The sequence below is a fragment of the Ostrea edulis genome, chromosome 5 (genome assembly GCF_947568905.1).
Source record: "Ostrea edulis chromosome 5, xbOstEdul1.1, whole genome shotgun sequence".
NCBI classification, from domain to species: Eukaryota; Metazoa; Mollusca; class Bivalvia; order Ostreida; family Ostreidae; genus Ostrea; species Ostrea edulis.
The window spans coordinates 26225287-26239709 of NC_079168.1; the positions used below are offsets into that span (position 1 = coordinate 26225287).

General features: G+C 36.4%; 1 protein-coding gene across 1 annotated transcript in view; it reads left to right on the forward strand.

Moving 5' to 3' along the window:
• The first annotated feature begins 1061 nt into the window (after positions 1-1061).
• Positions 1062-14423, forward strand: part of LOC125650087 (shiftless antiviral inhibitor of ribosomal frameshifting protein-like) — a 32283-nt gene continuing 18921 nt past the window's right edge. The window contains exon 1 of the mRNA XM_048878049.2: positions 1062-1189. The gene's annotated coding sequence lies outside the window, so the exon portion shown is untranslated. The remainder of the gene's footprint in view (positions 1190-14423) is intronic.

Below are 14423 nucleotides of genomic sequence, written 5' to 3' on the forward strand. Positions count from 1 at the left end.
GACATGAACATAATTTTTCGAGCCTCGAAACCAGCCTCGCTTATGATCATGCCAAGTCATAGCCCTGATGGTAGTCAGGGCCGTAAGTAGGGTTCTAAATCAGGGGAGGCAGGGGATTGGGGGCCGCCGATTGACTTTACGACTGAAAATGACACTTTTTAAATCCCAATTTATCATGTTTGTGTTTCATTTGTACTATGTAAAGAATCGTAATATGGTGTCAAAGACAAAGGTGCTTGTCTTCATTTTAAACATATATCCTATAATATAACATTTATATTAAATTAAGGATTACTAATCCACATCAAGTTGAAGTAAACACCTGTCATTATAAGTTTAACTATTCCTACTCAATTTTCCCTCTTCATTTCCTCTTTTTCTCTGACTTTTATTTTCTTTTTTGCCAAAAAATCAGACGAGGCAGTTGCCTCGTCTGCCTCATCGGCAGTTACGGCCCTGGTAGTTGCCAGGAAACAACAGGTTAACTTATCATCATAAAATAAATAGGCTTATAACTCTGCCGACATTTTTTCGCTTCCAATATCATAGAACTTTATTTCATAAATTCGCCATGCAGAAGTTGCAGACGGTATTTAAAACTGTAGAAAATGAAACAACAGAACAGGATGTTTAACGTTTCTCTTTTATCAATTGATGAAATTCATATTTGTTTACAAAATAAACTCTGTATAAATATCCTGCTGCGTTTGTTTCTGTTATGATGTCATTGCAGTGGCGGATCCAGGGTTTACGAAAGGGTGTGTGTGAAAGTCAAGTAGTAGCCAAAATACTCAGCCATTTTGGGTGCCAATCTAGAATTTTACTCACACTATTGCTATTATTTAAATTTGTGGCGAAAGGGGAGAGGTCTAAATCCCCCCACTGCATTGCATAAGCAAGAAGCCAGGTGAAAGTACAGGAACTGACTTTTGAAGCGGTGGTTGTATTCATACGCAAGAACAAACTGATCACGTGACCAAATTCATGTTACAGGAAATTGAACATCGATTTTATTAGTACTGTCATATAAGGAAGTGAAGTGGCAAATGTAAATATAGCAGGGTATCTCGCGTTCACAAGATATCGTGTTATTATCAGTGAACTCTGCCTTTCCATATCTTGCATCTCTCCTCCTGTCCCAGTAAACACTGTTATGGCAAATGTTCCTCAAGATCGAGAACGTGAACAGGTAATTTCCAGTGCATTTTATCACTCACTTTAAGGCTTTGAAGTATTGCACTCACGGAGATATTAGTAACTAATTGAATTTTGTTTTTCGTTCATCGAAGAGATGCGATCATGCATTTTCAATATCTATGTAATCTATATTACATATAAGGACTTTTAAATCGCCATAGGGCATTATCTTTGATATAGTCATAAGGTATGACCTTATTTTTATGCCCTCGAGATGGAAGATCGGGGACATATTGTTTTTGTCCTGTCTCTCATTCTGTCTGAAACTTTAACCTAGCTAATAACTTAAGAACAGTGAGTGCTAGAGCTTTGATATTTCACACGAGTATTCCTTGTGACAAGACTTATCCGTGGATACTAATCCTTTTGACCTTGGCATCTTACCAACTTTTGAAAAAATTGACATTGGTCATAACTTCTAAATGGTAAATATTAGAGCTTCCATATTGCACATGAGCATTTCTTGTGACAAGATCTTTCTACTGGTACCAAGATATTTGTCCTTGTGACCTTGACCGTCTTTGGAATTGGCCATCATCGGGGGCATTTATGTTTCACAAACACATCTAGTTTGTTACTGTGTCGCATACATTGTTAATGTGTCGCGTACATTGTTACTGTGCCGCGTACTGTGTCGCATACATTGTTACTGTGTCGCGTACTGTGTCGCATATATTGTTACTGTGTCGGGCGGAAATTTGACTGTGTCAGAGCCGCAGAGTAAAAACGCCGACGGAGAACCCTGACTGGTCATATCATTAGTCCCCTACCGGTGAAATGGAAGGGGACTACCCGTTTCCTCCTTGTCTGTCCTTCTCTCCCACTTTGTTTTCCGCACTTTTTCACCAGGCGTGCTTTAACTTTTAGTATTTTATTTACTGCTTTAAGGTTAAATGATACACAAGGTGATTTTTTCTGTACCAATTCCTCATATATTTATAGAAACATCTGTAATAACCCCAGATTACAAGTATTTGTCATTGAATTTGCACAATTTTAATTTTTTTAAAAAGAAAATCGAATGTCATAAATTTTCAATTGCATACTCCACAACTTCTCATTTAAAAAAAAATAGATATTCCTGTTTACGATGTCTTTGGTAAATAGAAAATACACATGTACATTAGGGATATGAAAAAAGTCAAATTCAAAATAAAGTTCCTATACAGCCATATATAAAAAAAAGTTTATAAAAATGTAGGTTCAGAAATTCAGGATGAAAGAGTTATCTTTCCTAAAATAGCAAGATCCTAACAACCTGGTCCTTTTTGTAAGAAATTTATTTGTTCGTCCAAAAGCCATAACGTCTTTCTCAGATAAGTGAGAAACAATATAGGAAGAAAACGTATACAATGCTAATGCAAGAATATACATAATTTTAGCGCAGACTATAGAATTTCAAGCTGGAATTATTTATAAGTTCATATATTTGCATATGAACAAAACAGAAATGAAATGCATGTGTTGTTATAGAGCATAATGTTGTAAACACAACAAGCTACAACAGTAGGATAAATATATCTTAAAAAGAATTTAAAGAAATAGAAAAATATATGCAGGCAACAAACATTTAAAACAAAATCTGTGAATTTCAAAATAAAACAAGAGATGTTTGTAAAACACATATGCCCCCCATGGTGCAAAATTGAAAAGGGTTACACACACACACACACATTTAATTGAGAGTAGTATCATCAATTCAAAATATTGAGCAGACAATATCTTCCTATGTCAAGAGTGGATTGACCATGTTACCTAAAAATCAATAGGGGTAATCAACTCCCAAAGATGTACCAGTGTACCAAGTTTGATGTCTGTCAAGCAAAGGGTTCTCAAGATATTGAAGGGACAGTATATTCCTATGTCCAGTTTGACCTTTGACCATGTGACCTCAAATTCATTAGTAGTCATCTTCTCCTGATGATTTACCAGTGTACCAAGTTTGATGTCTGTCAAGCAAAGGGTTCTCAAGATATTGAACAGACAGTATATTCCTATGTCCAGTTTGACCCTTGACCTTTGACCATGTGACCTCAAATTCAATAGGGGTAATCTTTTCCTGAAGATGTACCAGTGTACCAAGTTCGATGTCTGTCAAGCAAAATGTTCTCAAGATATTGACCGTACAGTATATTCTTATGTCCAGTTTGAGCCTTGACCTTTGACTATGTAACCTCAAAATCAATATAGGTCATCTTCTTCTAAAGATATACCAGTGTACCAAGTTTGATGTCTGTCAAGCTAAGGATTCTTGAGACATTCAGTGGTCAATATATTCCTATGTCCAGTTTGACCCTTGACTTTTGACCATGTGACCTCAAAATCAATAGGTGTCATTTTCTCCTGAAGATGTACCAGTGTACCAAGTCTGATATCTGTCAAGCAAAGGGTTCTCAAGATATTGAGTGAACAGTATATTCCTATATCCAGAGGAGATTGACCCTTGGCCTTTAACCTTTTGACCTGAAAAACTATAGGGGTCCTCTTCTTTTTTTAACCAACCCACATATGAAATATCATTACAATCAAGTGAATGGTTCTCAAGATATTGAGCGGACAACCACATGGGGTTAAGACCAGCAGTTTGACCTTGACCTTTGACCGCATGAACTGAAAATTCATAGGGATCATCTATTATCTAAGGAAAACCTCTGTATCAATTTTGGCTATTATCAAGCAAAGGGGTCAAAAGATATTTAGCGGACAACACATGGGCTTAAGACCAGAGGTTTGACCTTTGACCATGTGACCTGAAGGTCAATAGGGATCATCTACTCTCCAAGGGCAACCCTTGTACCAAGTTTGCTAGTTATCATGCACAGGGGTTGAGTTATTGAGTGGACAACACATGGTCTACCACATGGGGTAAAGACCAGCAGTTTGACCTTGACCTTTAACCATGTGACCTGAAAATCAATAAGGATCATCTACTCTCCAGGGGCAACCCCTATACTAAGTTTGGTTGTTATCAAGCAAAGGGGTCGAAAGATATTGAGCGGACAGCACATGGTCTACAGACCGACCGACCGACAGACCGACCGACAGTTGCAAAACAATATGCCCCCTCTTTTTCAAAGGGAGGCATAACAAAGACCACATATTGAATAGGATGGATGAGTGTTAACACACAAATAAATACTACACATAGCGATACACACAGACACGAAATATTACATACAACAGTGCACACAAATATATAAACAACACAAAGAGTAATGTACTGAGATAATTAGATTTAACTTTATACATTTTAATTGTGTTTCTGTCATGTACAGAGATAATTAGATTTAACTTTATACATTTTAATTGTGTTTCTGTCATGTACAGAGATAATTAGATTTAACTTTATACATTTAATTGTGTTTCTGTCATGTACAGAGATAATTAGATTTAACTTTATACATTTTAATTGTGTTTCTGTCATGTACAGAGATAATTAGATTTAACTTTATACATTTTAATTGTGTTTCTGTCAAACATCTTACCGCATTTTCAAATTAATAGGATAAAGATACTTACTTTGAGGACGCAAAAATAAAAATAGAAATAACATTCAATTTCCTTCAAAAATAAAAGTTCGTGCATGAAAATATATAAACTTGCAAAATGTTTTACATGTAGTTATGAAATGACTGATAATTGGTTTCTTATTTGTATTTTCATGTGAATCATTTTCTCTGAATTACATCATATGAAATGTTTGTAAATGTAGTTATATATTATGTTTACCTGTTTTCCCCATCTGCAGAGTGCATTACTACGTACTCTGTGCTTCAAATGCAACTCATACGATTCTATTTCCCTTCTGTTTAAAACAGAATATTTAAGGTAGATTGGAATACGCTGCAAAAGTTTGAAGCAGCTAGTATATTATTTACAATGTACACTCTCTCCAATACCGCAGAAAATTATTGATTATCAAATATCTAATGTATACATTGCATACATACATGTACAATACCTGACCATAAAAGTGAGTCATCATTTCATTGTTTCACTATATATTTCATTGATAAAAGAAGTCTTATAAAAACGTATTGTGCGATCAATTTAATAAACATTTTCCCCATAATCCCACTGACCTCTGTCACTGTTTTAACAAAATGTAAAGTATAATTGAGAGTCGAACCAAAGACCTTTCACATGAATCTCTCGCTGTGGCCTTCAATTCGACATTTCGATATATCGATGACGTTTTGTCTATTAACAATAATAACTTTCATTCATATGTTGATTTGATATATCCCTGTGAGCTCGAAATAAAGGACACCACAGAGTCATCCACTTCTGCTTCATACTTAGATATTTTATTGAATGTAGACATTAACGGCAAATTGACAACTCAACTGTAAGACAAACGGGATGATTTCAGCTTCTCCATCGTCAACTTCCCATATTTATGTTGCAATATTCCACTATCACCTGCATATGGTGTTTATATATCTCAACTGATATGCAAGAGCTTGTTCTGTGTATAGTCAGTTTTTAAATCGAGGTATGCTACTCACAAACAAGTTGATGGCACAGGGGTTTCAACTGTGTCGATTGAAGTAAGCATTTCGCAAATTCTATGGTCGTTATAACGATCTAGTTCGTCAATATAACCTATCATTGGGTCAAATGTTGTCTGACGTGTTTCATACCGATTGTTAAGCCGTTTTTGGCACACTGATTTTGACTGCGGATAACTCCATTTACCTGACAGGATATATGACTCACGGCGGGTGTGACCGGTCGACAGGGAATATTTACTCCTCCTAGACACTTAATCCCACCTCTGGTGTGTCCAGGGGTACGTGTTTGCCCAACTATCTATTTTGTATTGCTTGTAGGAGTTATGAGATTGATCACTGTTCGTTATCTTCACCTTTATAGGAGCTATGAGATTGATCACTGTTCATTATCTTCACCTTTATAGGAGTTATGAGATTGATCACTGTTCGTTATCTTCACCTTTATAAGAGTTATGAGATTGATCACTGTTCGTTATCTTCACCTTTATAGGAGCTATGAGATTGATCACTGTTCAATGTAAAACTTATACGGTACCAATTTTGATGCACCAGATGCGCATTTCGACAAATAATGTCTCTTCAGTGATGCTCAATCGAAATGTTTGAAATCCGAAATAACAATGAAGTTTTAGAGCTATGATAAGGAAAAACAGGGTGCCATAAACGTGAAGTCAAATTCGTCTAAGGATAAGAGCTATGTGTGAGGGAGATAATCCTTAATTTTGAAATGAATTTCTAAATTCTATAACAGCAATTAAATATACATCCGTATTTTTAAGCTAGTAACGAAGTACTTAGCTACTGGGCTGTAGAGACCCTCGGGGACTAACAGTCCACCAGCAGAGGCCTCGACCCAGGGGTCATAATGTAAAACTTATACGGTACCAATTTTGATGCGCCAGATGCGCATTTCGACAAATATATACATGTAATGATAAAATAAAATTATGGCTAGGTACTGTACATTGGTACTGTACATTTCTTGTAAATTCCATAAACAAAATGATTTTAAAATAGAATTTTAATTACCTGTAAACAAACTCATTACCTAGTTCTTCTGCCAAAATGTCAAGTTCATCAATGTGCATCTCTTCCACAGATTGTTACTCTTTGCTCCTCACGAAAATATTAACAGCTGTTAAGGAGAAACTTAAAACGTACTGTGCGACTACATATGTCAGAAGTGGTGTAAATCAAATGTGGATTCTAAAAAATTCTAAAAAAAAACTTTTCGCAAACTTGAAATCGCAAAACTTTGCTCAAATCAACAACATCAAAACGTATGACTTTTCAACACTTTACACGACCTTTCCTCACGATAAATTAAAGACTAGACTGTTTGACATCATAGGCAGTTGTTTCTTCAACAACAATGGAAGACGGAAATATTCCTATCTAGTGATCAGTCATGCAAAAAATTACTTTTTGTTAAACGCCACCCTGATTCCACGCACAAGTACCCTGAAGTTGAAATAAAAAATATGCTAGAGTTCCTCATTGATCTTCGTGGTCTTTGGTGATCAGGTCTTCCAATAGTCTGTTGGAACCCACATGAGCACGAATTGTGCTCCTTTGTTAGTTCATCTGTTTTTATATTCCTATGCAGCAAAATTTATTCGAAAACGTCTACGTGAGAAGAAAAAAATCTCTTGCGGTGGCCTTGAATTCGACATTTAGATAATATCGACAACCAATTATCTATCAACAATAATAATTTTCATTCATATGTCGATTTGATATATGCAAGTAACGGCAAACTAAACTCAACTTTATGACAAACGGGATGATTTCAGCTTCTCCATCGTCAACTTCCCACATTTATGTAGCAATATTTCATTATCACCTGCATATGGCGTTACATGTAATATCTCTCAACTGATTCAATACGCAAAAACTTGTTCTGCTTATGGTCAGTTTTTGAATCGAAGCAGGTTACTGCCAAATAAGTTGATGGTGCAGGAGTTCCAACAGTCTCGTTTAAAGTCAGCATTTTGCGAATTCTATGGTTGTTATAACAATCTAGTTTACCAATACAACCTATCATTGGGTCAATTGCTTTGTGGCGTGCTTCATACGGATTGTTTGGTCGTTCTTGGCATACTGATTTTGACTTCGGATAACTCCGTTTACCTGATCAGGATATAGGGCTCACTGCGGGTGTGACCGGTCGACAGGGGATGCTTACTCCTCCTAAGCACCTGATCCCACCTCTGGTATATCCAGGGCTCCGTGTTTGCCCAACTCTCTATTTTGTATTGCTTATAAGAGTTATGAGATTGATCACTGTTCGTTATCATCACTTTTCACCGTATATGGGACTTCTTATTGAATATAGTTTTCGGGATTTTTATCCATTATGCTCAACTCAGTTTATTTTATAGGAACATGAATAGACTGTAAATTTCGTGGTAATAAGCAGAATTACATTGGTTTTCATTGCTGGGGACAGCTGATTTTGACAGTGCTGCAAACAGGTTTATTCTCGTATGTGAATTCAACTCAGTGATATGGCTTTTGTATTTCACATGAATATTTCTGTTGATGTGACCTTTCTTTTAGTAGCAAAATGTTTGACCTCATGACCTCGACATTGCGGTTTGACCTAATTTGAAAAAAAAATAAAAAGGCCACCACTTGTGAATAATTCTTGATACGGCCCTTTTATTTCAAATTTGTATTCCTTGTGATTAGACCATTCGTTGGGTACAAGAATTGCTTCGCTGCTACGGGGCGTCGGTGTTTTACAAACACATCTTGTTTCATTCAGAGAACGATGAAGATAACGAACTGTGATCAATCTAATAACTCCTATAAAGAATACAAAATTAAGAGTAGAGCAAACACGGAACACTGGACATACCAGAGATGAGATATGGTGTTTAGGAGGAGTAAGCACCACATGTCGACATTAACACCCGCAGTTAGCCCTATATCTCGATCGCGTGAACGGCGTAATCTGTAGTCAAAATCAGTGTGTATAGAACGGCCTCAATTGGTGCGAAACATTTGACCCAATGAAAAGTTGTATTGGTAAATAAATTGTTACGGCTGTATATCGACCATAAATTTGCGAAATGCCGACTTAAAACGAGACTGTTTCAACCCATGTATATAAATTTATTTATCAGTAGCCTACCCCGATTTAAAATTAAAAATTAATAATATGTAGAACAAGCTCTTGGATATCGATTTTGTTGAGAGATATAAACACCATATACAGGTGATAATAAATTATTCCTAAATATAGAATACGATGGAGAAATTGAAGTTTGTCATAAAGTTGAGTTGTTAGTTTGCCATTGACATCTATGTGCAATAAAATATATAAGTATGAAGCATATGTGGAAGACTCTGTGTTTTCTTTTATTTCGAGTTTATTTTAATATATCGAATCGACATATGAATGAAAATAATAATTGTTAATAGATAAACCATCGTGAATCTACACTTTATAAATTATAGATTTTGGACTCTGATTTTATCAAATGGTTCTACTAGTACTATACATGTACCCATTAGTAACCGTTTTCACAATGAATCACTGGTGTCTAATCCAATAATATCTCAAGCATGTTTTATGTGCTGTTCCATCGAGTTGCACAATCCATTATGAATGGTTGTGTTCCCACTGTTTCTCAGCTGATTTTACGACGACTAACAAAAAAGTTCTACAACTTATATTCGAGTTAATTCTTCTCCTCAGCTGATTCTGGCGTGAAGGAGTTCATTGATGTGGGAGGAAACCGGAGTTGTTGCATATCCCAAGTAAATATGTTAGACTTAAACTCTGATGGAGATTATCTTTTTGTTTTCCTTAACTATCATTTTTGATAATTCGGGAAGGGGTTAAGACATTTTTGATAATTACATGTAAGTTATTTACATTGTATTTGGCCTTAACAACCAAATCTGGACCATTCAAGTGTCCCAGGTTTTCTTGTTTGCATTATTATCTGTCACTGCAGTACGTACTGTCAATTCCTTAATATTTTTGTTTCAATAAGCGAATTCTTTATGTGTTCTGCTGTGTGGCTCACAATTACCTTTTTGGATTCTTATATCTACGCATTACTCACTTTTCATTTATATAATGGCTAGTAATTGAGCCAAAGCTCTCAGTGTCCACGCATCATGTGTAATAGATAAGTCATCTAATTTGCCTACTTCACCTAAATTTTCTCTTTCTTTCTTTTTTTTGCACGTTTTTCGGCTTGGAATTTCATATTTGGGATTCAGCAAATTTATCAACTGTTAAAAATACACAAGACTGATAGCTAAATCTTTACCAACTAAGAGCTTCATGAATTTCTTTTATCTTAGTTTCATTCATTGATTAGTCCTTTTTCTACTGATATATAAAAGTTAATGGTTGTTTTGTGAAGTCGTGGTGGTACATTAGTACCGGTTCATGGTTGTTTGGTGATGGTACGTCAGTACCGGTTCATGGTTGTTCAGTGATGATACATCAGAACCGGTTCATGGTTGTTTGGTAATGGTACATCAGAACCGGTTCATGGTTATTTGGTGATGGTACGTGAGTACACCGGTTCATGGTTGTTTGGTGATGGTATGTCAGAACCGGTTCATGGCTGTTTGGCGATGGTACGTTAGAACCGGTTCGTGGTTGTTTGGTGATGGTACGTCAGAACCAGTTCATGGTTGTTTGGTGATGGTTCGTCAGTACACTGGTTCATGGTTGTTTGGTGGTGGTACGTCAGTACCAGTTCATGAGTTGATGATGGTACGTCAGTACACTGGTTCATGGTTATTTGGTGATGCTACGTCAGTACCGGTTGATGGTTGTTTGGTGATGATACGTCAGTACCGGTTCATGGTTGTTTGGTGGTGGTACGTCAGTACCGGTTTATGGTTGTTTGGTGGTGGTACGTCAGTACCGGTTCATGGTTGTCTGGTGATGGTACGTCAGTACCGGTTCATAGTTGTCTGGTGATGGTACGTCAGTACCGGTATGTGTTTGTTTGGTGGTTGTACGTCAGTACCTGTTATTGGTTGTTTGGTGATGGTACGTCAGTGCCGGTTCATGGTTGTTTGGCGATGGTACGTCAGTACCGGTTCATGGTTGTTTGTTGGTGGTACGTCAGAACCGGTTCATGGTTGTTTGGCGATGGTACGTCAGTACCGGTTCATGGTTGTTTGGCGATGGTACGTTAGTACCGGTTCATGGTTGTTTGGTGATGGTACGTCAGAACCGGTTCATCGTTGTTTGACGATGGTACATCAGTGCCGGTTCATGGTTGTTTGGCGATGGTATGTCAGCGCCGGTTCATGGTTGTTTAGCGATGGTACGTCAGTGCCGGTCCATGGTTGTTTGGCGATGGTACGTCAGTGCCGGTTCATGGTTGTTTAGCGATGGTACGTCAGTACCGGTTCATGGTTGTTTGGTGATGGTACGTCAGTGCCTGTTCATGGTTGTTTGGTGATGGTACGTCAGTACCGGTTCATGGTTGTTTGGTGGGGGTACGTCAGAACCGGTTCATGGTTGTTTGGCGATGGTACGTCAGAACCGGTTCATGGTTGTTTGGTGAAGTTATGATAATACATCAGTACAGGATATGACATTTATAAAACCTTTATGATTTTCTTCGACAAATAACTCATCCTCGTTTTCATTCGTACCTTTTTAAAATGTATACATGTCATTAATGTTAACATCAATTTTTGCCCCTGCTGGATGAGTAAATTTTTTAGAAGGGTCTATGCCTGAAAAGCGATTGTCTTTTTATTCATCTAATAATAAAGTTTAGGAACTGTTGATCTCATATGGTGGCCAATTTTTTTATGTGCCATCTTTTTGCTGCATCTTTGTAAGGTTGTTTTTTTATTGTAGTTGATGTAGACTTTTATGGATAAATTTGGGGATCAGACATATTGAATTATTTTCTCATTGTTTATTTTATTTCTCCATTTCACTGACATTTTCAGTGGATTGTGTTTTAATCTGATCCCCGTGTTAGTAGTTTGTTATCTAGTTCGTCATTTGAATAAATGACATTTTTCATGCTCAATTTGCCTTTTGTTTATCTATGATACAGCAAAAACTAGCTGCGGTGACCTTGCTCAGCATTTTAAGACATAAGTAAAGTTTATGAAATACATTAAATTTCATAATACCGCATTAAACCTACTGCGTAATTCCCTTGCAATACAATAATTAGGTATAATTAAAATTCAACAAAGGGGAAAAAAAAAGGAATTTAGTAAAAAAAAAAAAACAAACCCTAAATGCATAGTGATGTAGAGCAGGAAAGCCTCTACCAAAATTGTAAATTTCATGATCCCCAGGGTAGCGGTTCAGACCCCAGGGCGGGGCCAAACTTGGTATATTGTGTTTATGTGTAAAGCACTTAAATGACATCTTCTTTAGTGCTATTGCTATTAAATTGAAAGTAAATATATATTTAGAAAGACCAGGTAGTCCTTTACCAAAATTGTAAAGATGATCCCAGGGGTAAGGAATTTGGTATCAGGGTGGGGCCAAAATGGTCAGTTATTAAATGTGTGAACAATATACATTTATGGATAACTGATAGGGTGGTGCTCTGTTTGACACAATGAAACCCATAAAACGGTTTGATTGATTGATTGATGTTTTCCGCCACACTCAACAATTTTTCAGTTATGTTGTGGGGCCCAGTTTTTATTGGTGGAAGAGATAACCCAGATACAATGTACCTGGGAAGAGACCACCGACCTTCCAAAAGTAAATTGGGAAACATTCTCACGTACCGGCGCGAGCGGGATTCAAACCCGCGCCGACAGAGGGTGAGAGGCTGTGTGATTTTGAGCGCGATGCTCTAACCACTCGGCCGTGGAGACTCCTAAAACGGTTTGAGGAATAGAGGAATTAGAATGGTCATTTATTAACTAATAAATGACAAAGTATTATGCCAAAAAATCATAAAACAGTTAAAAATATAACAAACTAAAACCAAAATATTGCAATTCATGCTAAGAAATTGTGACTTATAAAACATTATAAAAATGCCACAACCCTAAAAACCACAATATAAAAATTCATAAATACAATATTATGACTAGAAAAAACCTCAAGTTATAAGAGCAGATAAGGCAAATTATATATACAAAAAGTGTCAAAGATGGGGTATCTTCCGCTAATACATTTTTAACTTCGTCTTGATAACTATCATTTCAATGCTTTTCAATTTTGGTATGAAACATATTTGGAACAAGGGGAACATCAATTGTAAATTTCAGGATTCCAGCACCTCTGGGGCCTTAGGGGCGAAGCAAAAACTGTCCAAAATAGACAAATTTTCAAAAATCTTCTCAAGAACCGCACTCATGTAAGAAAAACTAAATGCATAGTGACGTAGAGCAGGAAGGTCTCTACAAAAATTGTAAATTTCATGATCCCCGGAGTAGGAGTTCTGACTCAAGGGCGGGGCTAAACTTGGTATATATTGTTTATATGTAAAACACTTAAATAACATCTTCTTTAGTGCTATTGATACTAAATTGAAACTAAATGGATAGAGCAGGTAGTCATTTACCAAAATTGTAAATTTGATGATCCCCAGAGTGGGGGTTCTGACCCAAGGGTGAGGCCAAACTTAGTATATAGTATTTACCTGTAAGTTTGCTGATACTGTATAAAATATAAATGCATACTTAGAATTAAGCAGGATTAGATAGGTTACACGAGGAATATGTTTTGGTTCCAGCTGACAAAGTTTGTAACAACATTGTCTTTGTTTGTAAGGCTCATTATTACAACTGTATTTTAAACGAACTTGGCATTAATTCCACTTTTGGTAATCATACTTATACTCCAACTGCCCTTTCAAAAGATGAAATTCTTTAAAACCATGCTTCAGTTTTAGACACATTTAATATTCCAGTCAATGGGTCGAATGAATATGAGTTACCGTACCTATACTGGATTCCTAAACTACATAAAAACCCTTACAAACAAAGATATATTGCTGGATCCAGTAAGTGCTCTACCAAGCCCTTATCTTTGCTCCTCACGAAAATGTTAACAGCTGTGAAGGAGAAACTTCAAACTTACTGTTCGACTACATATGCCAGAAGTGGTGTTAATCAAATGTGGATTCTAAAAAATTCTAAAGAACTTTTAGTAAACTTGAAATCACAGAATTTTTCCAAAATCAATAGCATTAAAACCTATGACTTTTCAACACTATACACGACCATTCCTCACGATAAATTAAAGACTAGACTTTTTGACATCATAGACAGTTGCTTCTTCAACAAAAACGGAAAAGGAAATATTCCTATCTAGTGATCAGTCATTCAAAAACTTACTTTGTTAAACACCACTCTGATTCCACGCACAAGTACTCTGAAGTTGAAATCAAAAATATGCTAGAGTTCCTCATTGACAATATCTTCGTGGTCATTGGTGATCAGGTCTTCCAACAGTCTGTTGGAATTCCCATGGACACGAATTGTGCTCCTTTGTTAGCTGACCTGTTTTTATATTCATATGAAGCAGAATTTATTCAAAAACTTCTACGTGAGAAGAAAAAATTTCTCGCTGTGGCCTTCAATTCGACTTTTAGATATATCGATGACGTTTTGTCTATTAACAATGATAGCTTTCATTCATATGTCGATCTGATATATCCCTGTGAGCTCGAAATAAAGGACACCACAGAGTCGTCCACTTCTGCTTCATACTTAGATATTTTATTGAAAGTAGACATTAAC